The 26,408-nt window shown below is 48.4% G+C and overlaps 1 long non-coding RNA gene across 1 annotated transcript; it reads left to right on the top strand.

Annotated features, from left to right (window-relative positions):
* Nucleotides 1-654: 654 nt before the first annotated feature.
* LOC124105897 (uncharacterized) lies at nucleotides 655-2,375 on the top strand. The gene is made up of 2 exons (XR_006855907.2): nucleotides 655-784; nucleotides 2,110-2,375. It is a non-coding gene; the product is annotated as an uncharacterized LOC124105897 (long non-coding RNA).
* The last annotated feature ends 24,033 nt before the right edge of the window (nucleotides 2,376-26,408 follow it).

Below are 26,408 nucleotides of genomic sequence, written 5' to 3'. Positions count from 1 at the left end.
CCCAGGTGTTTGGAGGCTTGGTTATGGTTTCCTAGTTTACCTAGTTCCTCATTCAGCAGGAATGGCCGAGCGCAGTGCCACGGCCCTGTTCCCACTCTGTGGCTCCTGCTCCCGGCTCCTCCTGCGGTTGTGCAGGACTCCACCGTCATTCTCAGGGCCAGCGGTAGGTGTGCCATGGGTCCCTGAGGCCCGGAGTCTTTTCTGGCTGTGAAGCAGAGCTCTGTGGTGTCCCACACATCAGGTGGCCCTGGGTCTGTTACAGTTTCTAGACATGAGTGCTTTGGCCGGCATGGTTGCTTGACGCCAAGCCAGGGAACCTGCCGGGATCCTCTGGCTTCCTCTGGCTACCTGCTCCCTTAACAAACAGGAAAGGTGAGCAGGATGAGCACTGTCTCCGGGGCAAAGCCACTGGACGTGTCCCCCCAGATCCTGCAGGGGAGGACATGCTCCACAGACACAAGGCCGGGGCAGGATGGATCTTGATTTAGCCAAGCTGTGCTAGCGGAGGGCGGTTTCAGCTGGGTCAGTGGATAAAGTTGCAGTTTCCATTCTCAGGAAGTTGGGGATGCCGAGAAGCAGGCACCAGGAAGTGGCCGTTTCAATTCCCCAGTCAGTGTAGCCCTCAGCACGTGGTTCCTGGGGAACCACCTGAAGGCTTGTCTCTGCAGGTGAAGGACTGGGGCGTGGTTTGTAGAAGAGCTCCCTGCAGCTGCTGGGACTGTTTGGGTGGGGTTTGAAAAGTGTCTCCTTTGAAGACTACGTGCTGCAGATTATCTGCCAAGAGGTAATAATTCATAGATATGGGAGCCAGGTGACAGACATGCAGATTTAACCAGGCCAGAGAGCATGCGGGCTCCAGCCTCCTGGGCTCTCAGGGCCTGTGGGGAGTGTTTCTGTCTCCATTCTCAGCAGGAGGAAGTTTGGGATGCAGAAAAAACACTCACCAGGAAGTTGCTTTTAATTTTGAAGCCATTTCAGCTTGAGCTCTCAAAAATGAAGTGAGGTGGGCCAGGGAGGCCTGCAGGCCGGGACCCAAGGAAGGAAGGACAGGACCTCTGGTGGGGGCTGGGGCTGAGCCTGAGCTGGCAGCACCCCAGTCCTCTGGGTCACTTCTGCTGGGACCTGATTTGTGCCATCACCTTTGGAGTGTCACAGGTCACCTGAGCACACCTGGGAGCCTACGTGTGCTCAGGTGACCTGTGACACTCCAAAGGTGATGGCACAAATTGACAGAGTCCACCTGGTGTCACCAGGGCCCCAGTGGAGAGTCCAAGGATCTGGCACCCCTGAAGGCTCCAGGTGCTGCTTCCTGTGGGAGCAGGACAGTCAGCTGAGCCAAAGTTCTGCTTTAGACCCCAGAGCATCCCCATCCCAGGTCCCCACATGCAAGGAAGACCCCTGCCTGGCCCCTGGCCCCCGGGGCAGCCAGGGGGTGTGCTTCTCTATCCTGGGTCTCCTACCCTAACAGACACTGGTGCCCAGGGTCAATGTGTGCAGGCACGCATGGACCTGTGGCTGAGAGCTGTTTCCTTCCTGGGGGTTCCACCCTCAGTGGTGGGCACACTCCCTGTACTTGGGGGTTCTGTTGGAATTACTGGGGTGCTGCAATAAAAAACATGCTCAAGTTACTCAGCAAGGCAAATGACCTGCAGAAGGGCTGCGACACCCTGGCTAGCAAGCACACCTGGGTGGAAATCCACCTGCTTTTATCCCTGATGCAGCCCGGGCTCTTGCCCTGATAGGAGGGGCTTGGGGTCACAGTCCACGAGATTGGCTAATTTTAAAACTGGGGCGGGCAAAGGGAAGGGCTGTAGTTCAAGTGGCTACAATTGGATCTTACATCCCAGTTAAGGCTAAATGCTATATTCTGAAAATGGACCACTGGCTTCTATTTCTCACAAGTCCCCCTTTTTATATCTTTTGGTCTCATTTTCAGTTTTGTTCTCGTATCCTTTGGTACTGACATCTGTCCTGAACGGGTTAACTTTTTGAGGAGGAAACTGCCCATGGTAATGAGTTCTGCCCTCTGGGCAGTTCAGATAGCCGACCAGTGATCAGGAGGCTTGCTGAGGTCCTTCCCAGCTCAGTTAAAGCTTGTCTTCTTTCCAGGTCTTGATTAAAATCAAGCTGCCAGGCTGGAAGTGACGAGTTGCAAACTCCAAAAGAGGACTCCGAGCAGCAGCTCATAATAATCATATCAGCCAACGAAGCACAGATAGGTCTCAAATTGACTCAGAACAAACCGTGACTCTGACAGAGCTTTTGTGATATTCATCAGGCCCTCCTGCATAAAACCCTTCCTTTATAAACTCACAGTTGAACTTACTTTTAGGAGGACTGAAAATGTACCTCTCAAGTAAAGAACCATTGTCTTATCTTTTAAATGTCCATGTGTGTCTGTGCTTTGGTTATACTCTCCTGCCAGTGTCTAAGACCTGGTCAAAATTGGTCAAAATTGACCTCTTTTCTATTGACTGTAAGAGTCAGCTGAGATTTGTCAGGGGTCACTCTTGGGAACTTGTGACAAGCTTCTTGGCTCCTTTGGCTTTTCCTCTACCAGTGGTGCCATCTGCCAGGATGGGTCAGGGTCTTACTGACCGTGTGTGGCTTCCCTTGGAACCATCAGGGACATTTTCCTCTCCTGTGACAATCCTCTTTGCAGAATGTGCACTGGTTGGCTTCCTGTTCTCCAGGGTCCTCTTGATCTCCCTGATCAGGAGGTCAGGTGAGTCACCAGAGTCGTAGGGCCAGCCCTTAGAGGGCTCCTGTCGTTCCCTGGGCCCTGGCTGACCTTAGAGGGCAAGGGCCAAAATATTGGCTACTCTTTCCTTGGTCCTTTTACTGCCTTAACTTTGGTCTCCAGGATTTGGTCTTAACAGGCCAGTTTCACCAATCTTGAAGTGGGAGTACTGGGCTTAACTTCAATGTCTATAGTCTTATGGTTCCATTTAATTGGGGTCAGCATTAGCACTGGAAGTCAGCTTCATATTCTGTCTGTCCTGTAGGTGGTGGCTTATTATCTCAAATTAACTCAGGTTGCTCCATTAGAAGCAGCACTTCTGCAAAACATTAACAGCAACAGTTCTGTAAGGAAAATACAAAACACAAACATTCAGTCCTTGCTATCTGAAGGGGAATGCTTTGATTACGATCAAGGTCTGTAGAGAATCAAATGTAACTGCATTACTATTACTGTCCTTGATGGAATCTACCTGCAAACAGGATATTCTGTCAAGGTATAGATAGGTAACAGCGGACATGCTTGAAAACGAGGTGTCTACTGTCCTTGGGAGGGCCTACTTGCAAACGAGAGGCTCCTTCAAGGTTTAGATAAGGTAACTGCGGACATGCTTGAAAACAAGGTGTCTGCTGTCCCTGGGAGGACTTGCCTGCAAACGGGATGTTCTGCCAAGTGGGCTAGGAGGGCGCTGAGAAAAATTTTATTATCTGTTCTTAACAAAGAGCAGAGCTCAACATACTCCGGGCCAAGAATAGATTAGCCATGAGAAGCGGGTCACTTCTGATCAGAAAGTAAAACTTCTGTGTGCTATGTTTAATTAGCTGAAAGACCTGGTTCATTGCTGTTGGAAGGCTGCCTTCTTTGTTCACAATACTATAAAAAGATGGCTGTATACAATAAAGGGCTTTTTTTCTGCTGCTGCTTAGCTTGCTCTGCTTCTTCCTTCTTTTCCCATGCTGACCTGCAAGTGAATTACTGCAACAAAGGTCTATACCAGAGGTCATAGTAAATCTGAATCAGTACAAAGATTATACCATCTGGGGGATGGACGTCCTATGAGAAAAACAAGAAGACATATGTTGTAGAGACAGACAAGGCCAGACACCAGAGAGATAACAGGAAGCAGGTTTATTGGCTACAGCCAGGTTCAGAGGGAAAACCTTTTGCCATTATCAATACCCCTGAACCCCGAGTTCAGGAAGTTTTAGAACTTTATACGCAGTGTGCAAGGGGAGGGCTCAGAAGTTCACAGTCTGCAGAAGTTCACATAACAGCAGTTTTTTTTTTTTCTCTCTCTCTCTTCTGGGCTCCCAACTCAGGCCATACTTTTACAAAAATAACCTCAAGGATGACCGTGGGGAGCCACTCCAAATGCACACACCTTTAAGTCCTGATGCACCACGGGGACCTCAAAGATCACTGTAGAGTGGCTGGTAGTGCTGTGACTCGGGACTCCGGCTTTTCCCTTGCTTGGATATCAAGGCATGGCCCTAGGAGCAGGGGGCGCTCAGAGGGGTTGAGCTGCACTCACCTGTCCCCTTGTAACCCTAACCCTTGCCTCATTTGAATGGCCTCTCCCCAATAAAAGGGTTCAGTGCGAGCTCCTCTTTGTCTCTTTCCATGGACCCCTAAGGTCAGAGGGGCCATCACAGGACCCAAAGATAAAGGTACTTCTCTGTCTCTGAGTGGTTATTTCATGCAGCCCAGTTCACTGGGGTGACCCTGAGTGTCTAGTCGTGGAATGCAGAGACACTCTCAGTGAAAATCAGTGCTGGGAAAGGGTTCCCCTTCCTCCCACCAGCTGCCTTTCAAGGACCTAACTGAAAGGTCAGGGTTAGTCTTCCCCATCCCACGGTGTTTCTGCAGGCATAGCCCTGCCTGAAAATTCTATTACAGAAATTTTGCTGAGAGTCTAAGAATAATTACGGTGAGGGCTGTGGAGAAGCTTAACTAAGATTTTCTGTGAAGAAGGGGGTGCCACTGCAGCAACTGTCAGGAGAGATGAGTGCCGCACGGAAACCCAGACACTCCAGCAAGTCTGAGAACGGCACCGCAGTGCCCATCGCCGTGGGAGTGCACATCTGTGGGGACCTGGTCACACTGTCAGGGCCCTCAGGAATGTGGGCAGCACAAGCTCTGCTCCGGGCTTGGCGAGGCAACCAGGGCCACTGGGTGCTGTGAGACTCCTTTCTCAGGAGTGCCCCCTGTGCTAGGGAGAGGCACCTTTTGCAATGGCAGTAAGAGCTCCTCGGGTGTAGCTGGCCAGAGGGTCCTTGGGCCTATTACATCCTCTGTCCCCACCTGGGGGACCGACCGGGAAGCTAAATGGCCGTACAGTGTAAATGGATCTCCCTGCCTCTGCTTGAGATTGGGAGGTCTGCAGCAGTCCTGGTTTCTGTGCCCACCGCCCATGGGTACCCTATAGTACATCTTCTCCCCAGCCCGGAGGAAGCCAGGGCCATAAGTCGGTCCCACGTAACCATTATGTCCAGTTGGGTGCTGGCCATCTAATTCCAGGCTCAAAGAACCAGTTAGCCCCAACTGACCATCAACCTTTAAATATCAACCTGTTGACCTTGAGGTCCTAGGGTCCATCCTGTCTCCTGGGTGGGGTTAGGTCATTTATCCTAAGTGTGGTCACACTTTTCCCAACAGTTGGGGGCTCTCTGCTTGCGATGTCCTTGGTGGGTGGAAACCATGTGTATTCATCCCAAGTTTGGTGAGGACCATCCTGTCTCTGACATCCTGGCTGTAGTCGTGGGAGATGAGGGGCAGAGGGGCTCAGTGGGGCTGGTGCCTGCGGAAGCCTGCATTTTGGCTGCTCTGATGAGAAGCTTGACCCTGAACTGGGCATAGCAGGTCTTGTTTCTGGGCTGCAGGTAGCATCAGCAAGAAGAGGTCCCCAAGGAGTGCATCTCCCCTTCTGTTCTCGCATTAAAGACTGGACCTTCATCCAGTCGCTCCCTGGTAAGGGAGACGCCCACCAGGTGGCCGAGCCGTGCTGGAAAGAGGCAATAATTTGCCATCCAGCCGAATTCCTTAGGAAACCCGGCTGGGATCGGGGCGCCCAGTCTGACAGTTGGTCTCAGAGGATTTATGTAAAATAACAGAGAAATGAAGAAAGTCTAGCATCGCTGTTGTCTTCACGGGAGATACTTCAGGTCCTTGAGATGGGGAGCTCCCTGGGAGTCCACTCAGGACACCGAGGTGTCACCAGATGGTGTGTCCAGCTGTAGAGTGAAGGAAGCACTCGGGCAGGTGAGGAGATGCTGGAGGTCCCCGTAACTCTGTATCAGCACTGAGTTCCAGGTCCTCATAAGGGACATGGATTTTGCCCCAAATGTGGTAGAACCTTGAGCCCACACTCCTCGGCTGCCGCTGGTGGACCCATGGCCTTCACAGGCTTCGTAGGATCAGAGCTCTCCTCGCACCGTCAGGTCAGCCGGAAGGAGAGGTGCCCACAGAAAGCCCCGTGGGGCCCAGTCGAGGAAGCAGACCAAGGGAGGGGCTCTTCAGGAAAGGTGCCTCCTGCAACGTGGCTCCGATGATGGGGAGTTGGACTTTCCCCCAAGACCGGGGTCTCCTTGAGAGTGAGGAGACAGCGAAGGCCCGACGCCTCAGCTCATCGTTGGGTGATTTCCAAAATGAAAGTGGGTTGGCGATCCCTTCAGATGGATGATGGGAGACTGAATGTGGAGTGGCTTCCTCTGACCGGGCTTCGGTCACCTCTGCAGCCTCTGTGGGGAGCCACAATGCATGACCGCGCTCTTCCCGTCCTGATGCCTCAGATTCTGACCAACCACTGCAATCGCTCTGGTTAGGGCAGAGTCTAGCTCGGATAGTAAGATGGTCTTCCTGTGGGTTGTGTCCCCAGGGTTGAGTCACAGTCACCTGTCCGTGGTCACCCTGCCCCTCCTGACCTTTTTTGGATGGAACTTTCTAAAGAACAAGAGTCCCCCCAGTAAAAGCCCACTTCCGAACGTGCTCGCTCTCGCCAGCCTCTCGGGACTTTCTCTTGCTCTCCGTCTTGGGGGGCCTGAGGCCGAGAGCGGAGAAGCCGCCCTGAAGCTTGTGTAAAGGTAAAGTGTGTCTCTTTTATTTGGTGTCCCTGCAGATTCACAGAGCGACCTTAAGTTCAGCTGCCCACACTGGTCAGGGCCGGCAGCCTCTTCTGTCCAGTGGCAAGGCCTCGAGCCCTCCTGGTAGGTACCAACAAACAGCAGCAGACGTGTAAAGGCCTGGCAAGCAGGGGGACGAGTACAGCCCGCCTGCCAGTCAGGTGAGGAGACCGCAGGGTGGTGGCCATTTAGCTTCGATTGCCATCGCTAAGGACGCGCGCGCAGTGCGTGTCGTGTTCGGCTGAGCGTGAGAAAGTGCCCATCAGCCCACAGACACTAGCGGGGCTGTCCAGGGCTCTTCCTTTAGACCTCTGCTGGCCTGGGATAGAGATGGAATAGCCACACACTCGGGAGGAGGAGGGTCACCTGCTGAGAAACAAGAGTGGCAGGATTCAGAGGGTCACCACTAGGGGTTTGAGGTCTGGATCTCCGGGAGGAAGGTTTGATATCATGTGGTCCTATTAAGAGGAAACCAGTTCAAGCCCTTCAGTTCTGGGTTTTTTGTTTTTTTGGTTTTTTTTGGTACCAGGCCTTGACCCAAGAATGCTTAACCACTAAGCCGTGTCCTCAGCCCTTTTTATTTTATTTTTTTTATTTTGAGACAGGGTCTTGCTAAGTTGCTGAGGCTGGCCTTGAACGTGCAATCCTCCTGCCTCAGCCTCCTGAGCCTCTGGAATCACAGGCGTGCACCAGCCACACCCAGCTTGCCCTTTAGTTCTGATGGCGGAGCCACTAGAAGGGAAGGGAACCCTTCTAAGGGTGCAAGCACTGTTGGTTTTTTTAGCTTCTGGAACCAGAGGAGATGTGGCAGCCAGTCCCAGCCTCTGGCCCCCAGATGGGTTTGTTTAGAGAAATACCCAGCAGTCCTCTCAGGAGGCCCAAAGGCTGAGTCACTACTCCCAGGGCTGCCCTTGTTCCTCAGTCACATCTAAGGCAACCCCAGTCCAGGGCCTGAAAGAGCGAATCCGTGAGCCCCTGAACACCCCCTTCCCTGTAGTGTCCAAGAGGATCTGATCAGAAGGCCCCGGGCATCCCCATACCCCAATCCAGAGTTGACAAGACCCTGAGAGGTCTAGAAATGCCCTCGGCTGCTTGTTTGTGTTGGGAGTAGACGCTGGTGGTCCAGGTCTTACACATCAGGATCTCCCAGAGCAAGGAGCCCTTCCCTGTGGGCAAGACGCCTCCCAGCTGGGCTGCCTCCTGCTCATGCATCTGAACCTTCCTCCCGGAAGCTTCATGTGTCTCCACAGCTAGGAAGTGTCCAGTCTGCACCTGTGGTTTGTGCCCAGGTCATCTGTGTACTGCAGGACAGTCCCCGACTCTGACTTTAGGGTTCCCAAGCCAGCATCAAAGGCTTGTGCTAAAAGACAAGGAATGTCCTTGAGGCAGCACTGTCCAGGTCAGCTACGGGGACCTTCCCAGAGAGCATGCTGTTCAAAGGTAGACGAGAGGGCATGATGGCTTCGTTGAGCACCCTTGAGTCTTGCACACCAAGTCCCCTGAGGGCTTCCTGAGGGCAGGACGAGGGGTGCTACAGGCTGAGTGCAGGGATTTGCTCAGCCCAAACCTTCATCAACATCCGAGTCCCTCAGTGGCATCTCCCCCAGTGATATGGTCTCTGGTGAGGAAAGTTGGCAGCCTGGAACTTGATCTGTGCTGGCCGGGCCTCTGCTGCTGGACCAGGACTCCTGGCTCCCATGGGGTACAGCTCTGTTGGTGGGACCCACCTTTGGCCTTGGCCAGCTCTTCTGAGTGTTCCACTGCTGAGGACATCAAAGTGAGGACCTCGGTGCCCCGTGTGGAAAAGTGCACGTGTCCTGACTGTGGGAAGACACCATGACCCCGAGATGGAGTTGGGCCTTCAGTCGCCCCCAAAGAAGATGGAGTGAGATCCACCCTGCCAGCGCAGCCCGCGGGAGCGTGAAGGGCTCGTCTGCTGTCCCCCCGACTCCCATCACCAGCAGGACCAGCAGAAAGGTGTCCAGGGAACAAGGCTTTTCCTACCCAGCCACCCGGGTCCAGCCCCACTGATGCCAGCTGACTCCAAAGGCCTCCTCGTTCCTGGGCTACCTGGAGAACGTCTGACCGGAGTCCCTATCGTCCCTGGGGAGGCCAGCTCTCTAGCAGCCTCTCCTGACACTGAGGACGAGGGGTCTTTGGAGGCCTGTCCCTGTTGGACAATCTTCCTTCCTTGTCTTGGTTGTTCACGATGACAGACGTCTTCAGGGGCTTGAGGGTCCTGTGGAGGAGGAAAGGGGAGGCCCCTGGGAGCCACCTGTCTCTTGCCCCTCTTTTCTCCTTTCTCTGGTCCCTAAAGTCCCCTCCTGGGCTCAGTTACAGGAGACCTGGAGGGCACCCAGAGCAGGTCAGCAAGAGCAGTCCCAGGACCCGCAGCCAAGTTTTGTGAGTTTTTTCCAAGTGTCTGTAGTGGATTATAATGAATTTATCTTTTAAAATAAGAGCTCCTCCACCTTCAGGAGACGTAGGATGTGAGGGGGTATGATTCACTAAAGCTCTGGAAAAGCCGGGGGATTTCCCTCAGCCCCTCATCAGCAGTCGCCAACTTCATGTAATTGACTTGTTTTCTGTTTGTTTAGTTGGTTGGTTGGTTTGGGTACGAGGGATTGAACCCAGCAGTGCTCTACCACCGAGCGACATCCCAGCCCTTTTTTATTTTCTGAGACAGGGTCTTGCTAACTTGCTGAGGCTGGCCTCAAATTTGCAATCCTCCTGCCTCGGCTTCCTGAGTCACTGGGGATCCCAGGCAGCGCCAGCGGGGCCTGCGCCTTCTGCTGTGTAAGTCCTGCTATGGAACAAATGACGGTGTGGTCCTGTGCCACCTGCTGGTGGCTGGTCAGAGTTCCATGGAGGACTGGCCTAGGGGACCTCCTGAACTACAAAGGGGCCTCAGAATTCCCCGGAGGACAGCAGGGACAGCTGAAGGACCTCAGAATTCCCCGGAGGACAGCAGGGACAGCTGAAGGACCACAGGTGAAGTGTCAGTGACCTGCACATCATTCCCGAGAGCCTAGCAGCTCCTGCCACCCAGTGTTGCTCTGGGTCAGCTAGGGTGTGACTCAACGCTCCTGGGCTCCCTCCAGGCTGGTCACAAGCCTGGGCTCAGTGCGGGAACCCTCAGTATGTTTACCAGGGCCATCAGAAAACACCCCCGAAGCCTGTTTATTTTAGGTCTCGCACAGAAACAGACACCTGCTCTCCAACTGGCCCGAGTTCTCCTCTGACTCTAGCAAGGGGCGTAAGTGGGCAACAGACCTGGGGAGCTGGCCCCACAACGGCGGGGACATGACAGATGGCTATGAGTTGGGGTCAAAAGACCCTTTTGTGGGGCTATGGCTGGGGCTGAGCGGTAGTGCACTTGCCTGGCATGTGTGGGGCACTGGGTTTGATTCTCAGCACTCCATGTAAATAAATAAAATAAAGTCCAATCAATAACTGAAAACTATTTTAAAAGACCCTTTTGTAGCCAAATTTAAACAATAAAAGAGGTTTACAAATAGTGGTTCTTAAGCTAGGCTTACCTGAGTCCAGGTCACCTTCAATAGGCAGCAGCTCGCAGATTTTCCCTTTGAATTCATCCTCACCTTTTCTGCCCCAGGCCCAGAATAACCCCAGGGCAAGAATCACCCAAGCACCTTGAAAGGGTCATCAGTGCATCAGTGAAGGCCCAGCAATCTTGAACCACCGACATTTCTATTAGCAGAGAAAAAAAAAGTGTGTGGGGGGGTGGTGTCAAAATCTTTTGATCAGACAAAACAAAACATATGTATAATTAAGTGTGTGGACCAAAACGGTGGGTGCACAGAGGGAACCCCTGGGCTCAGGGAGCGGCCAGGGAATCTTGGCCTTGCTTCTGGGAGGGGTTCAGGGCAGCCTGCCAGCTTCCCTGAGGGAGGCTTGTCTGGTGGCTGGAGCAAGGATGGGTGCCCAAGGAGATGGGGTGAAAGGATGTGCTTGTGGGACTCCTTCCCAGAGTGTCACCTGTGGGCCAGGGACCCCGTCCTGTATGTCTGGGACAGTCCCAGACACCCTGGGTGCTGGAGGTGTGGGGCGAGCACAAGTTCACGAGCCCTCCTGGTGTCCTGTGGGGAGTGCTTCTAACAGAAAAGGGTGTTCTTCAGCTGTGGGCCCCCATCCCTACCCTGGCACCTCCTCTAGGTCCCCAGTCACCTCTAGGGTCCCCCAGTCTGGGCCCTCGGGAGCATTTGTCTCTTACCTTTGAAGTCAGGTAAGAGGTAGGGGATATTTTAGACTTCGATACAGTCCTGGTGGCTGTGGCTTGAGGTGGGTGCAGAGGGAAGAAACTCGACATCGTCATGGGTGATTCCTTTGTTGTGGGGCTCAGGAGAGTCACGTTGTAAGTGAAGGAGGAGGTCCTTTGAAGTCAGGATCTCTCAGATGGGGATTTCTTCAGCCTTGTTGAGCCAACTGCCAGGTTGAGGGGGACCCCGGGAAGCAGCTGTCCTGTTTAGGCAGCTTTTCCTGCTGTGACTTCAAGACCCAAACAGAACAATTGTGGAGGAGGAAAAGTGTATTGGAAGATAATGGTTTCAGAGATCTCAATCCATAGACAGTAGGCTCCACTTCTCCAGGCTCAAGTGAGGCTGAACATCATGACAGAGGAGTGCGCCAGAGGGAAGCAGCCTACATGGTGATCAGAAAGCATAGAGAGAGACTCCACTGACTGATATAAAACATATACCATAGCCACGCCCCCAATGCCCACCTCCTCCAGGCACATCCCACCCGTCTCCCGCCACCACCCAGTTAATCCCATCAGGGATTAACTCACTGATTGGGTTAAGGCTATAACCCAATCATTTCTCCTCCCAAACTTGCATTGTTTCACACATGAAATTTTGGGGCATACCACATCTAAACCATAAAATGTGCTAAGCCAGAGTTGGAAGCAAATGAAAGAGCACACAAAAAGAAAAAGAAAGGAGACAGACCTCAACAATCAGCAACGCTTTATTAAGCAATGGAGGGGCACATTTTCAAGCGGAAAATGGTGACAGGCTACAACAAGGCCTGAGTTTTATAAGTTTATAGGGTTATAGTTTTATAGGGTTATAAAGTTTATAGGGTTATAGAGTTTTATAGGTTAGCAAAGCCAGGTAGGAGGAGGGTGGGTAGGGGAACAGCTGTAGAAAAGGAAGTTCTCTGGGGCCTATTGTTCTCCTTTTCTCCCTGGGGGCTGTTATTTTCCATATCCTTTATTCCAGACTCTGAAGGGGGTGTAACGAGTTGGGGTGATCCATATCCTTTATTCCAGACTCTGAAGGGGGTGTAACGAGTTGGGGTGATGTCATCATATCTGGCTATTTTCTCCTGAGAAGGGGCATAGTAGGGGACCCCCTCTCTGAGATCTGGAAGAGAATAAGGAGGTGAGGGATATTTTAGACTTCGATACAGTCCTGGTGGCTATGGCTTGAGGCAGATGGAGAGGGAAGAAACTCAACATCGTCATGGGTGATTCCTTTGTTATGGGGCTCAGGAGAGTCACGTTGTAAATGAAGGAGGAGGATGGCTTTGGCATGTTCTTGGGAGGTGTCTGGGATAGATGGGTCACTTGTCAATAATTTGTTTCTGTATAAAGTTAACAAAGCAGGGGAAAATGTTATTACAAGAAAAATGAGTATTAAAAGTGTTAAGAGAGGGAGAAGCCAGGAAGTCTATCATTTTAGGACTCCCAATAAGGCCCCCCAGAAATTGGCTAGTTCTTGTCTCTGCTGTTCCAATTGGTCCTGTAGTTGTTTAACCTTATCCCTTTCTAGTCCTGATATAGAAGAAACATTCTTCCTAGTGGAAGAGGCAGAGGCCACCTCGTTCATCAGTAAGGACATCTAGGCCAGTGGTTTTGTAAGATGACAGGTGCCAGGGAATACAATTGATTTTGTAAAGTCAGTACTGGATTGGTGACCTGTTGATTATCATCAATAAGCTAAACTGACAATTTTTTACAGTAGTGAATAGATGTTCCTAATCCTACTGCTCCTCTGCCAATCCCAGTGGAATCTCTAGCCCTATGAGTAAGAGAATAAACAGTCCTCTTGTGTCTGGTGTGTGTCATTATCAGGAGATGCAAACTTTGGTTGTTAGGTAAAATATCAATTTGAGGAGTAGGGAAGACTAAGGTACAGAGGCCAGTCCAATTTGGGGTGGGCATGGGTAAATAAGAGCCTTGCAAAAGAAAAAATGTCTCAGAATTTGGGGGCATCCAAATTCTGACACAAGTGTACATCTTAAGTTCCATTAAAAGAATTATTATCTTTTTTTAAATGCCCAAGTATGGTTGGACTTTGGTTTAAATTGTTTTTGCTAGGTGTTCAAGACCAAGATGGTCAAATTGACCATGCTCCTCTCTATTGTTAAGAGTTGGCTGAGTTCCCATAGGGAATCACTCTTGGGAACTTGTGAGCATCCTCTTAGCTCCTTTAGTGCCATCTGCTAGGATGGGTCAGGGTCTCCTTGACCATGTGGCTTCCCCTGGAAGCATCAGGGTTATCTCCTTCTCCAATGACCCTCCTCTCTGCAGCATGTGCACTGGTCAGCTTTCTGTTCTCCAGGGTCTCATTGATCTCCCTGATTGGGATGTCACTTGGCCCAGAGTTTCATAGCCCTTAGAAAAATCCCCTTATTTCCTGGGTTCAAGCTGACTCAGAGGGCAAGAGCCAAATATTGGCTATTTTCTCTTTTTTGGCCCTTGTATTTCCTTAACTTTACTCTCTAAGCTTTGGTCTTAAACATCCACCAAGCCAGTTTCACCAGTTTTAAAGTAAGAGTACTGGGTTTTACCTTTAGTGTCTGTAACTTTACTGTTATTTGTCCCTTTTATTTAATTGGAGTACTGGAAGTTAGCCTTACATCCTGTCTATATTGGACATTATAATTCTGTAAGGCACAAACGGATAAAAGTTTACAAAGTTTACAAGGAAAATACAAAAAAAAATTAACAAGAGTAAAAACATATTGAGTTTGTATATTAGCTATGAAACTAGAAACACTATTTTAAAATCTTAAGGTTTGGGATGATAAACTTATGTTTCTTGATTCATAGCTATTATACAAACTCAGTTTGAAGAGTACCAGCTTGGTAAAATGCTCTTATAAACCTTATACTTTAAAGACTTATATGCTTGGAAGATATGACAAAGAAGCCAGTAACAGTCCTGTGATTACACTGATGTTCTTATATTAACCAAGTTTAACTTTTTAAAGAAAAGTTTAGATTCTGTGTGATAATGTAATACTCTAAAACAACAGTTGTTATTTAACCAGAGTTGTACAAACCCTAATTCCTTCAAGACTAGTTTCTCTAAAAAATAAAACTTAACAGACACGGGAGATTATCTTGATAGATAAGAACAGATTAATGTTTTGAGAAATCTTTGAAACTTCAACCCATAGAGGATTAAACTTTGGCTTATATTAGTACATTAATATTTGACATTAGGAAAAAACCTTGAATAATTTGACTGATTGTGCAACTTATATACAACCAACTTAGTTACACACCAACTTTTTTTAATGGATCTTTTATTTTATTTATTTATATACAATGCTGAAGATCAAACCAAGGGCCTCACACATGCCAGGCAAGTGCTCTACCACTGAGCCACAAGTCCAGCCCCACATACAAACTTTTTGACATTTGACAAACCTTCTGCAACTTTCTTAAACATTGTACAACTTTACTTTACCACAAAGTTTTTCTCATCCAGAAACATTTTTTTCCTTCTACTTTCCACACTAAAATATATTTCCATACTGAGAACCTTCTTATCTCTTTCCTAGCTGTTGAACTCTTTTTAAAATTTACATTCTGAAACAACCTTATAAAATTTCTGAATTTAGAAAAAATTACTCCACTTTAATCAGATGGAATACTTTAATTATTTTTAGTACTTTAATTGAAGCCCAACTGAATATTTTATATTCTGTGCATATAAATTACACCTGATAGGATCTTAACTCTTAGTAACCTTGTTTTAGTGAAGACACAGACACAAAGTAATCTCAAGCCTTTTCATTTACCTGTTTTTGAAAACACACATAATGGTTAAATATATTACCTTATGGAATTTAAGAAGTCAAGAGTACTTGATTTTATATTTAGCAGTTGATGTTTTAGCACTTTAATTTTGTAAATTAATCAGATGTCTCCTTAACAAACACTTTCTTGATTAATTCCATTGATGTTAAATCTATTCATTCATTTTAACTGCAAAAACAAGATATCAGACAAGTATAGTGAATAGTACTAGCCATGTCTTTCTCACTGAAGAAAAATCCTAGAAGCAATAGATATTATATTTTAGACCTTTTATAGAGACCAACACTCTATTAATTATCTGATCACCTAGAGAAACTTGTGTTAGTTTAAAGACATCTTTATTTTCATGTTTTTAAAATTGAACCTCTTTTTAAAGTCATGTGAACTAAATGTATTTGGATCTATTTCTCATTTAAATTTTAATTTATGAGTGCTTGTTTATCTATATGACAAGTTTGATTAATTTTGATAAATGTACATGATATATGGACACATGCACATATATAGACATATCAACACAATACACAGGTGTACACACATACACAAAACAGACATGAAACAGAGATCTTGTAGCTATTTGTTGCAGGACAAAATTTTCCCAATGTATTTGAGAGCTAACCCTTGAAAGTTGACCCCTGAACATAGACAAGTGAAAAACCTCAATAGTTAGATAAAATAATACTGATCAGAAAAAGAGTTTAATTCAAGTGTGCGGGATCAAATGTGAATTCAACATAAAACCATGAGTTCAGAAATATAGAATTTTGAAAAAAAAAAGAGTTCTAAAAAAAGACACAGCCATTAATTACTCTAGTAAAGCAGCATGCAGAACATCGTTATCATGTCAGAGTTTACTTTTTGGCTCAGATTAGAGTCAGTTCAGATATTGAAAGAATGAGAGAGCCCTGAAATCCTTAGGTAAAGATGCTCAAGGTAAAGAAGGCTTGACCATTCCATTTTCCCTCTCTGTGACACAGTGCTTAGGGAGGAACTTGTGAAGAAATCAGGGTGGTCAGATAGCCAGCCACAAGTGACTTGGATTTAAAAGTGACACTTTTTTTTCTTCAGTCCCAAATCAGTTCTCTGCAAGCCCTGCAGGCCTCTGCAGGTTAAACCTCAGTGCAAGCCTGGGCAGGATAAGGATCTGCCAGAAGCTAAGAGAGGGGAGGTGCTGTTCTGAGCTAGACAGGCAAAACCTCATGCATAAGACATTTTGACCATTTTTCCTTTTGTAGAATCATTCTCTTAAGGTGTGGTCCTACCTTTTGCATTTCCTTCGGAGACACTTTTTCATCTCCCCAGTTGGTAATCAGGCCAGGTTGGATGCAGACAATTATTAGGCGTCTCCTTTATCTCAACTGTGAGAAAACTCTTTGGCTAGGGGACAGCTCCCCTCTCCCAGAGCATCTAGGGGTCAGCTGCCGCGTCCGGCCAAGGGAGCCGAGTCCGGCGAGGGACGGCGAGGTTAAAAGACACACAGGACACCAAGGTTCTTCATCCAGGAGTCAATAATCTTTATTGCTAACACATCTTTTTTTATACCCCAAGCAGCAGAAGTGGAAAACTACCCAAAAGCAGGAGGGAGGGGGGAGAAATTTAGTTTCAACATCTATTATTGTCAGGTACCAAAACCTCCCTTAACAATAAGTCCATCAGACCAGAAAAGGTCAAGGCATTCCCGTGGGATACATATGTCTCAGACGGATAAGCAGGAACAGAAAAACCGCAAGTTCGCCATGGCCTTGTGAGCTGGCCACACTGGCATGCAGAACAAACTAGTGGAGGTAGGGCTCCAGGGGCCAAGGTGGACCTGTTGCCAACAAGTCCCCCTCTTTTGTTTTTTGCATGCCAGTGGGAATCAAGTAGCCCCTGTCTTAGGTCGTTCACAGCCCTTGCGATGCTTACCCGTCTCTGGGAAGGCCCCGATTCCCTGGCTTAGGTCGCACAGCAAGCGTGAAAGTTGCCCGTCACTGGGTACTACAAGATCAGCTCAAGGTGTTATGACCTATCAAGACACTATTGCGGTAAACGCTTAATCGTCTCCACCTACGGGACCCATGACCGTCACCGCCGAATGGCAGATGTGATTGGACCGAGAGATTAGACAGCAAAGATCCTAGTACAGGAAAGCAAGAGGGAGAGGTATGCATAGAGAAAAGATATGGCAGGAGTTCTTCTTTTAAGGAGGACACTCATCTTCGGATCGGTCTGAAGTATATCTCAGAGGGGCGATCATCCATCTTTAAGCGTTGATAGTGAACCTGTATTGGCTTAGAGGCTAAGATATTAATTTGATCCTTAATGAATTGTACTATCTTATTTACAATGCAGGGTCCTATTGCCACTACTAGAAGGAGGCCTAACAATGGTCCCAATAAGGGAAGAAGATAAGGCAAAAATCCATTAAGTCCAGTCCAGAGAGGGTTCTCAAATAATTCCCTCCTCCTTTTTTCTAGGTCTTCTTGGAGTTGTTTAATTTTTGTGCGAACTATGCCAGATTTGTTAGCATAAAAACAGCACCTCTCCCCAAGGGCTAAACAAATTCCCCCTTGATTGGCAGTAAGCAAGTCTAAACCCCGCCTGTTCTGAAGAACTACTTCTGCTAGGGAGTCTATCTGGTCTTGTAAGTCTTTAATGGTTCCCGACAGGGTTTGCACATCATCTATAAGCTGTTGAGATAGGCGGCGGTAAGAATGTATAGCCGTACCCAATCCTGCCGTGCCTGTACCCACAGCAGCTGTTATTCCAAGGCCAACAAGGAGTGGTAAGGCCTGCACAGCTCTCTTGTGTCTTCTAACTAAGATGTCTAGGCTAGGAATGGGTAGGGGTTCATCTCCTGAGATAATCGTGATATCAGGAAGCAGTAATGCCAGAACGCAACCACCAGTCCAATTTGTTGGGAGCCTGGGAAAAGCTAAATTTCCACCACACATAAAGACTGTACCATTAGGGGGACAAATGGGTGGAGTAGGTGAGGAGTAATTCTTTATTAATGAGCAGTTTCCAAAGGAAGAGACTCCAACATCAACATCATAGGTATTATTTTGCATCATGCCTAGAAGGCATGACATAAAACCACCTAGAGGCTGCACCTTAAAGGGCAGCCCAGATTGACATGTGTTGTCATCATCAATGGTATAATTGATGGGAACCGCCAATGGCATGACTGCACCTGCCGTCATGCAGAGCCAGCAATCACCAGCAAGGGTAGGGTTGGAACTGTTAAGTAAAGAAAAGGTAGTTTCTAGGATATCTAATGTATTGGCATCTAAATCAGGAAACTGGGATTTGGGCAATATCAAGGGGTGGTATGTAGGCTTAGGGATCTCCGGCTTTAAAAGCTTAATCACCTGAAGGTGTTTGATAGCATCAGTGGGTCCCCCTCCATCAGAGACTCCGATGGGGGCCTGCATGGGCCAGCAGGAAGGTTTACCCACGACGCCCTCACATCCCGCCTCCGTTAACCGAGTCGTGATGCCTTCCCCTCCCCGGTCACCAAGAAAAGGAATATAATTATAAGTGGTCCCCCATTCTCCACGGGTGTTAGTTAGGATGGCCTCAAAATATTGTTTTCCTTGATTATTAACACAAATTGAGGCCGATGTATAACAGGAGATGTGCATTGCCGGGGTGTAATGACAAGTGGCGGGACAGCTTCCAAGAGTCTCGGTCGGATTAGGGACAACAAGTCCGGGCTTATTAACACACACCCATTTTGGTTGCTTAAATCCTCCAATGTTTTCATTGAGTTCAGCCGCCATGTAGGCTACTTTAGTCCCACAATCAATGCTCTGGATATAACCAGAGGGGGCCGAGTGCCGGGGCCCTCCCTTACACTCACAAGGGGCTCCAAAAAGATATTCATGAATATTCCCAGGTGGGGGGTCAAGCCCTCCTTCAGCAAACCTGTCCAGAAGGAATGCCACAAGAGGGGTCCAGCTCATGAGGTGTGTCTGGGCACTCACTTGAAGGGGTGAGAACAACAGCGGCAGGATCAGCCATCTTGGGAACTTCATTTTGTCTTGAATTTTCATTCACTGGTTTGGTGCAGCGCTCCGGGATCCAAATGGGCTTCTCAGTTCCTGGGGGAAAAACACATACAGCTCCCCTCACTCTAGCTAAGAGTGGAGCCGGGGGTTGCCACTTTCCGGTGGATAAATCTTTCCACCTTATTTGAGCATCTTGTACAGTGGGAGGGGAAAAGTGGCGTTGTGCAGCCGTGCGCCCTCCAGTGTCAGTGAGTAAAAAATTTAAAGTAAATAAGGTTATGCTTAGAAGTGCTTGTGGTCCCTGACAATTCCGGTATATCTTCCCCTCTTTTGTTTTTTGTAAATAAGTTTTTAAATGTTGATGGGCTCGTTCCACGATAGCTTGTCCCTGTGGATTATAAGGGATTCCAGTCTTATGATTAATTTCCCATTGGGTGCAAAACCGTTGAACCGCCTGGCTTACATATGCGGGACCATTATCGGTTTTGAGGCATCGTGGGGTGCCCATGGAGGAAAAGGCTTTTAGAAGATGACTGATTACATCCTTAGCCTTTTCTCCAGTATGTAAGGTGGCAAAAATGAAGCCAGAATATGTGTCAGTGGAAACATGTATAAAGGAGAGCTTACCAAAGCTAGGGAAATGTGTAACATCAGTTTGCCAGACATCATTAGGTTGTAGTCCTCTTGGATTAACTCCAAGGGAAGGAGAATGAATAAATGGTGCACAGGTTGGACATAATGAGACAATCTGTAAAGCTTGGTCTCGTGAACATCCTGTGTGGAAGCGTAAAGACTGTGCATTTAAATGAAATTTGTTATGGAATTGTAAGGCCTTATCATATTCGGTGGTCACACAGGAAAGGCCAACAGCATGAGTAGCAGCGTCTGCTTTTGCGTTGCCCTCTGACAAAGGTCCAGGGAGCCCTGAATGGCTTCGGATGTGGCCAATGTATAAAGGATCTCGTCTAGCCCAAATGAGAAGCTGTACTACCTGTAGTTGTTCTGTGATGGTGGATTGCTTTCCAATATATGATGCTGTTTCTATGACTAGAGCCAGATTGGCTACATATAAGCTGTCAGTATATACATTAAGAGGAATAGAGCTATAGACTTTGAGAGCTATGATTAAAGCTTCAACTTCTGCCTTTTGGGCCGACTGACCTGACACAGGTTGTCGGAGAATTTGAGATCCATCAAAAACGACAGCAAATCCATTTTTGGCCCCATCTGTATATACAGTTTGGGCCTTTGGAATAGGTTCCCTTTTCATAATCTTTGGGAAGATAATGGGACACCTTTTAAAGCCCTCCAAAAGTCTATGTTTAGGGAAGTGATTATCAATCTGACCCTTGAAGCTGCACAGGAAAAGACACCAAAGGTCATGTTCTTGTTGTAACTTGTGTATCATATCTTGAGTGTAAGGTTGAATAAGTATGTCAAAGGTTTTTCCAAACAATGCATCACCCAAATATTTAGCCTTCCAAATTAAGTTAATAACTAGCTCATAAAAGGGAGTCAGTACCCGGGGGTTAGAAGCCGGCAAGTGGACCCAATAAATGGGACCCGTTTGCCAGAACACTCCTGTGGGGGTAATTTTAGAAGGTAGAACTATAAATGACAAGGGCAGAGAATAATCTATCTGCGTAATCTGCATGTCCTGCAGAGCCTCTTCTATTAGCCTCAGTGCTCGTAAGGCTTCTGGTGTAGGTACTCTACACGACGTAGGAGAAGGATCTCCTCGCAAGAGGTCATACAGGGGTTTGAGCTCTCCAGTTGGAATATGAAAGGACGGGCGCAGCCACTGTATTTCTCCGAGGAATGTCTGCCACTGATGTAAAGTTTTGAGCTGATTTATTTGGAACTGGGGTCTCTGGGGAAAGATTCCTATGTTATTAATGATGTATCCCAAATAATTGTAAGGGTGTTGAAACTGCACCTTTTCGGGTGCTATGACCAGCCCTGCCCCTTTTAGAAGGGATTGGAGGACTTCATAAGATTGAAGAAGTCTTTCTTTCTTGGGCCCTGCCAGTAAGATGTCATCCATATAATGAATGAGGTAGAGCTGTGGGAACTGCTGTCGAAAGGGTCGCAAAACCTCAGCTACAAAATATTGGCACATTGTAGGACTATTAGTCATCCCTTGAGGTAGGACAGTCCATTCATACCGTTGGTAAGGTTCCCTAAAGTTTGTGGAAGGCAAGGAAAAAGCGAAACGCTTTCGGTCTCGTGGGTCTAAGGGGATAGAGAAGAAACAATCTTTTAAATCTATGACAATAAGATGCCAATCCTTTGGGATTGCAGTAGGAAAGGGTAGCCCTGGCTGTAAGGGTCCCATGGGTTGCATAGTTTTATTAATAGCTCGTAGGTCCTGAAGAAGTCTCCACTTCCCAGACCCCTTTTGTATAACAAAAATAGGGGTATTCCAAGGGGAGGTAGAGGGCACCACATGTCCTAACTTAAGCTGGTCTTGAACTAATAGGGAAGCGGCCTGTAATTTGTCCTTAGTTAGGGGCCACTGTTCTACCCACACAGGGTCATCTGATAACCAAGTAATGGACAGTGGAGGTGGCCGCACTTCAGTGGCCCCTAGGATAAATTTTCCAGTCCTCTCCGGTCTCTTCCCCACCGGGTAACCTGTTTTGCTGGATCCATGGGTGATATTTTGCCCTCATGTCTCTTTCCTAGTCCCCTTCCAGGGATCCATCCCATGTCTAGCATTGCATCATTAACAAAGTCATTATTTCCTTTCAAAGTCTGGGTAGTGAGAATAGCCCCCATTTGATGAAGCAAGTCCCTCCCCCAAAGGTTTGTGGGGAGTCCAGTCACTACATAGGGCTGGAAATGGCCACTATGTCCTTTACCATCTCTCCATTTTAAAAAGGAGGCACTTCTTTTTGGTCGGGTCTGTCCTATCCCCTGTAATATGGCCGAGGGACTCTGGAGGGGCCAGGCAGGTGGCCATTGTTTTTCAGAAATGACAGAGACATCCGCCCCCGTATCTAGTATTCCCTTGAAAGCCTTGTCCTGTATCTCAATGGTCAGGTTGGGACGCGAATCCAAATGAGCTACCCAAAAGGCCTGGGGAGTTCCAGTGAAGCCAAAGCTGCCGTCGCCCCGGGACCCACGGAGGGCATGCCCAGGAATGGAAGCTAAAGGTAGCAGCAGCAATTGAGCTATACGCTCCCCGGGGGGAAGAATAACAATTCCTTGGGTAGCTTCTACTACTATTTTTATTTCTCCCTGATAATCAGCATCAACAACCCCCGTAAGAATCTTCAAGCCCCACTGAGTTGCGCTACCTCGTCCCAACACTAGTCCCACCGTCCTCTCTGGCAGGGGTCCAAAAACCCCAGTAGGCAGCGTCTGAGGTCCCATTTGGGGAGTTAATACCGCTCGGGAGGTGGAACTGAGGTCCAGTCCTGCGCTTCCTGGTGTTCCCCTGGGGAGTTCCCAGATAGAAAGGGGTTGGTCAGTGGGAGGCGGCGGAGACGCCCACTCCCTGGGGCACTGTTCTGTCCCTGCATTGCCCCGTACACTTTGGCTTCCGGGGCCCGGGGCGGGCCCCTGCTCCCGTTTCCCAACGGTATTGGGTTACCCTGGATGTCAAATTTTGACCTGCACTCACTGCTCCAATGATTTCCTTTATGACATCTAGGACAAAGTCCAGGCATCCCTCTGCCAGCACCCTCGCTCCTTTCCGGGCAGTTTCTCTTTATATGTCCCTCTTTCCCACACTTAAAACACCCCTTAGAGCGGGTTCCCCTGTTATCAGCTTTTTGCATTCCAGTCTTAAGGGCAGCAGCCAAAACCTGACCAGTAATATGAGGCCCATCTATATCTTTGCATGCTCGAATCATGTCATCTATACTTTTGGCCCGGGAGGACTTAATAGCATTTTGGCAGTAAGTGTTAGCGTTTTCATATGCCAGTTGTCTAATAAGTGGCATAGCCTGTTCTAGATTAGGGAATATTTTTCCTGCAGCCTGCATTAGGCGGGCTATAAAGTCTGAATAAGGTTCAGAGGGTCCTTGAGAGATCTTGGAAATTTTTGCTTCAGTCTTAGAAATGGGCAGGGCTTTCCAGGCATGAACTGCAGCTGAGGCTATTTGAGCATAAACACCTGGGTCGTAATTAATTTGTTGGCCTATGGTGGCATACTGCCCAGTTCCTGTCAACATTTCAGCATTTCGCCGTTGATGGCCCGCATTCAGGTTAATCTGAGCCAGCTCGCGGCACCTTTCATGATATTCACTTTTCCACAATAAGAAATCCCCTCCAGATAACACAGCCCTGCAAAGTTGCTGCCAATCATTAGGTATTAGTTGACTGGCTGAGAAGGACTCGAAGAGGGTCAATGTGAAAGGGGCATGAGGTCCATAATTAATGACCGCCTCCTTAAGCTGTTTTATGTCCTTGAAGGCTAGGGGGACATGGGCTCTGGCCGGCTGTCCATCAGCATCGGCGTTTTCAATCATTGGAAAAACCTGAGCCGCTCTAGAACCCCAGTGGACCCCCGCCCGTCTAGTAGGGGCGTCCTCATTCCAATCAGGATTATAGGGAGGAGGTGCGGCAACTGAGGGGGCCCTAGGCACCCTCACATTTGCCCTTTTAAGGCGATGTTCTAATTCCTCTATCTCCCTTTCTAATCCCTCCTCTTCCTCAGAGAGAGAACTGAGGTCCTCAGGATCATTTTTGGGCTTAGAAATCTGGAGGCGTTTCCTACCCCCCCCCCCCCCGGCCCGAGTCCTCAAGGGGACCCTCATCCTTTAAGGATTCTGCCATTTGCTCTTCCTGCACCTGATTAAGGGCCTGTTCACATTCAGCAAGCTGATCCTTGATCTTTACTTTATCTGTTAATAAAGCATCCTTTACCAACCTCCATAAGGAAAAGGTGGCAACTGGGACACTGTCCGAGCCCCGGTCCCTCAATAATTTCTGAAGGTCATGCCTCACCAGGTCCCAGTCACTATTATTAAGAAATCCTCCTGTCAGAAACCAAGGACAAGCCTGGGCAATAATTTCAACGAATTCGGTTGCAGTCTTAGTTTTTATTCCTGTTCCTTGTGTATTTAACAGCTCTTTCAGTTCGTTGGCCAGACGAACCTTCGCTGTTGAGTTACCCATGGTACGTACCCTGTCTCTTTAAATTATCTTTAAACCAATCCTCCCCCTTCTTTCTTAGAAGGTGAGCCCCGTCCGCTTACCCCTGCTTTCCGGATCTCGGTGGGAGCCTCCAATTGCCGCGTCCGGCCAAGGGAGCCGAGTCCGGCGAGGGACGGCGAGGTTAAAAGACACACAGGACACCAAGGTTCTTCATCCAGGAGTCAATAATCTTTATTGCTAACACATCTTTTTTTATACCCCAAGCAGCAGAAGTGGCAAACTACCCAAAAGCAGGAGGGAGGGGGGAGAAATTTAGTTTCAACATCTATTATTGTCAGGTACCAAAACCTCCCTTAACAATAAGTCCATCAGACCAGAAAAGGTCAAGGCATTCCCGTGGGATACATATGTCTCAGACGGATAAGCAGGAACAGAAAAACCGCAAGTTCGCCATGGCCTTGTGAGCTGGCCACACTGGCATGCAGAACAAACTAGTGGAGGTAGGGCTCCAGGGGCCAAGGTGGACCTGTTGCCAACAGTCAGCAGTTTCTGCCTTTCCTTCCATGACCTCTGACTGGGACCTCACTCAGAAAGGAGGAGCCTCATAACTTCTTGGTAACTATTTTAATTTAAGGGAGGACATTTGTCAGCTAGTTGTGCACTTAAAATTCCTTACATGTTCCTTTTGTCCTTTGGGGTCCTCACACTCACAGGACCACGATTTCATATTATGCTCCTTAATTTGAAGAGGGAGGCTAGCCTGCTAGTGCCCTGGGTGACATCTCCACTAGAGAAAATAAATAATTTGGATTCCTGAACTAGGAGAGATGAGGGGCAGTTTTACTCTGATTAACTGAGACAGATTTTTCTGCTCTTTTTCCTGCGAGATGAGGGGAGTATAGGAGAAAATGCGTCCCGTGAGAGTCTAGAGAAGGAATTCTAATTTCAAAGCTAGGGGAGCTCTATCTTGAGAATCTCTCGTGATGGGTCCCTGTTTAGGAGGCAGACAGTGTGGGCAGAATGGGGGAGAAGCCTTTCCACCGAGGGAGAGATTGCTTGGCTCATGCTCTGGGGGTTAATGAGTCACCTCTTTTCCAAAGACCTCAGATCAGACAGAGATTTCATCTCAGGATTCAAACTCATTGGGTGAGGGTCTCTCCACCATCAGGCCAAGTCAGTCAGAAACACAGGGACCGATAGTGGTCAATATTCTGTACCCCTGAGGGCTGTCAGGGTCAGACTCGGGACATGAGACTGTCCTGCCACACCAGGGAGTGGCCCCAGCCTGCTGCCCTCATTGGCCCCACACACAACATTCCTCCCACAGATAAGGAACTGAAGCAAGTCAGGACTGACATTCCCAGCCCCTGGTGAAGGAGGATCAACCCACCTCTTGATGTCTGACCACAGGATGACATCAGACTTTCAAGTCCCCACTGTCATGGCAACCCATGATGATGGGTTCTAATTGGATTCCCAACCATATATTGCTGAGAGCCATAGCCAAGTAGGAATGACATGGCATTTTTGGTTAAGGTGACCCTGCTCAGGGATTAGGGTGGCTCCAGGTTTAGGGTGGATCCTGCTGGGAATAGGGTGTATCCTGCTGCCTCAGGCGCCCGCTCCTTGAGTTCCCGTTGAGTTCTCGCGGGGTTCTGAGAGCCCGGTGAAGGGAGGGCATTTTCCCAGAACGTGCGTGTAGAGCCGGTGAGAGTCGGGAATAAAGAGTTGCTGTTTGAATCTACAAGGCGGTGTGGTGGCTCGGTTATTTTGTGCCCAGCCAGACTGCGGCATTACTGTTCTGGTTAGGAGGAGCTATCCTTATCTCCCACAGTTTCAGGATCTGGTCACAAGTCTCCTCCTTCAGGGAAACCTGGGCTCCTCTTATCAACATGATTTTGGGCTGTGTTTCTCCTGTAGTAAAGAGGTGGTTTGCTGAGGAAGGTGACATATCCTGTACAAAGAGACCAGGCAGGGATGCAGGTCAATTGCTTCTTGGAAAAGAAAGCCTGTGGGGGTCAGCATATTGGGCCCATGTGATAGATTTATTGTTTTTGTTTTTTTCGGGGGGGGGGTACCAGGGATGGAATTCAGGGGCACTGGACCACTGAGCCACCACGTCCACAGCCCTATTTTGTATTTTATTAGAGACAGGGTCTCACTGAGTTGCTTAGTGCCTCTCTTTTGCTGAGGCTGGCTTTGAACTCTTGATTCTCCTGCCTCCATCTCCCAAGCCACAGGGACTACAGGCGTGGCCACTGTGCCTGGCTTGATAGTCTTATTATACACAACATTTAGCTTTGATAGTGTCACAGATGTCCTCATGAGCTGTAGTTAAGATGTCTAATACCATTTGATTTTTGTAAAATACCCATCTTCTGGCA

This window comes from Marmota monax, unplaced genomic scaffold, assembly GCF_021218885.2.
Source record: "Marmota monax isolate L192 unplaced genomic scaffold, Marmota_monax_Labrador192_F-V1.1 WCK01_AAM20220418_F8-fsc00220, whole genome shotgun sequence".
Lineage (NCBI taxonomy): Eukaryota > Metazoa > Chordata > Mammalia > Rodentia > Sciuridae > Marmota > Marmota monax.
Note: the sequence above shows the minus strand (reverse complement) of the source record. Positions and strands in the feature narration are given on the sequence as shown.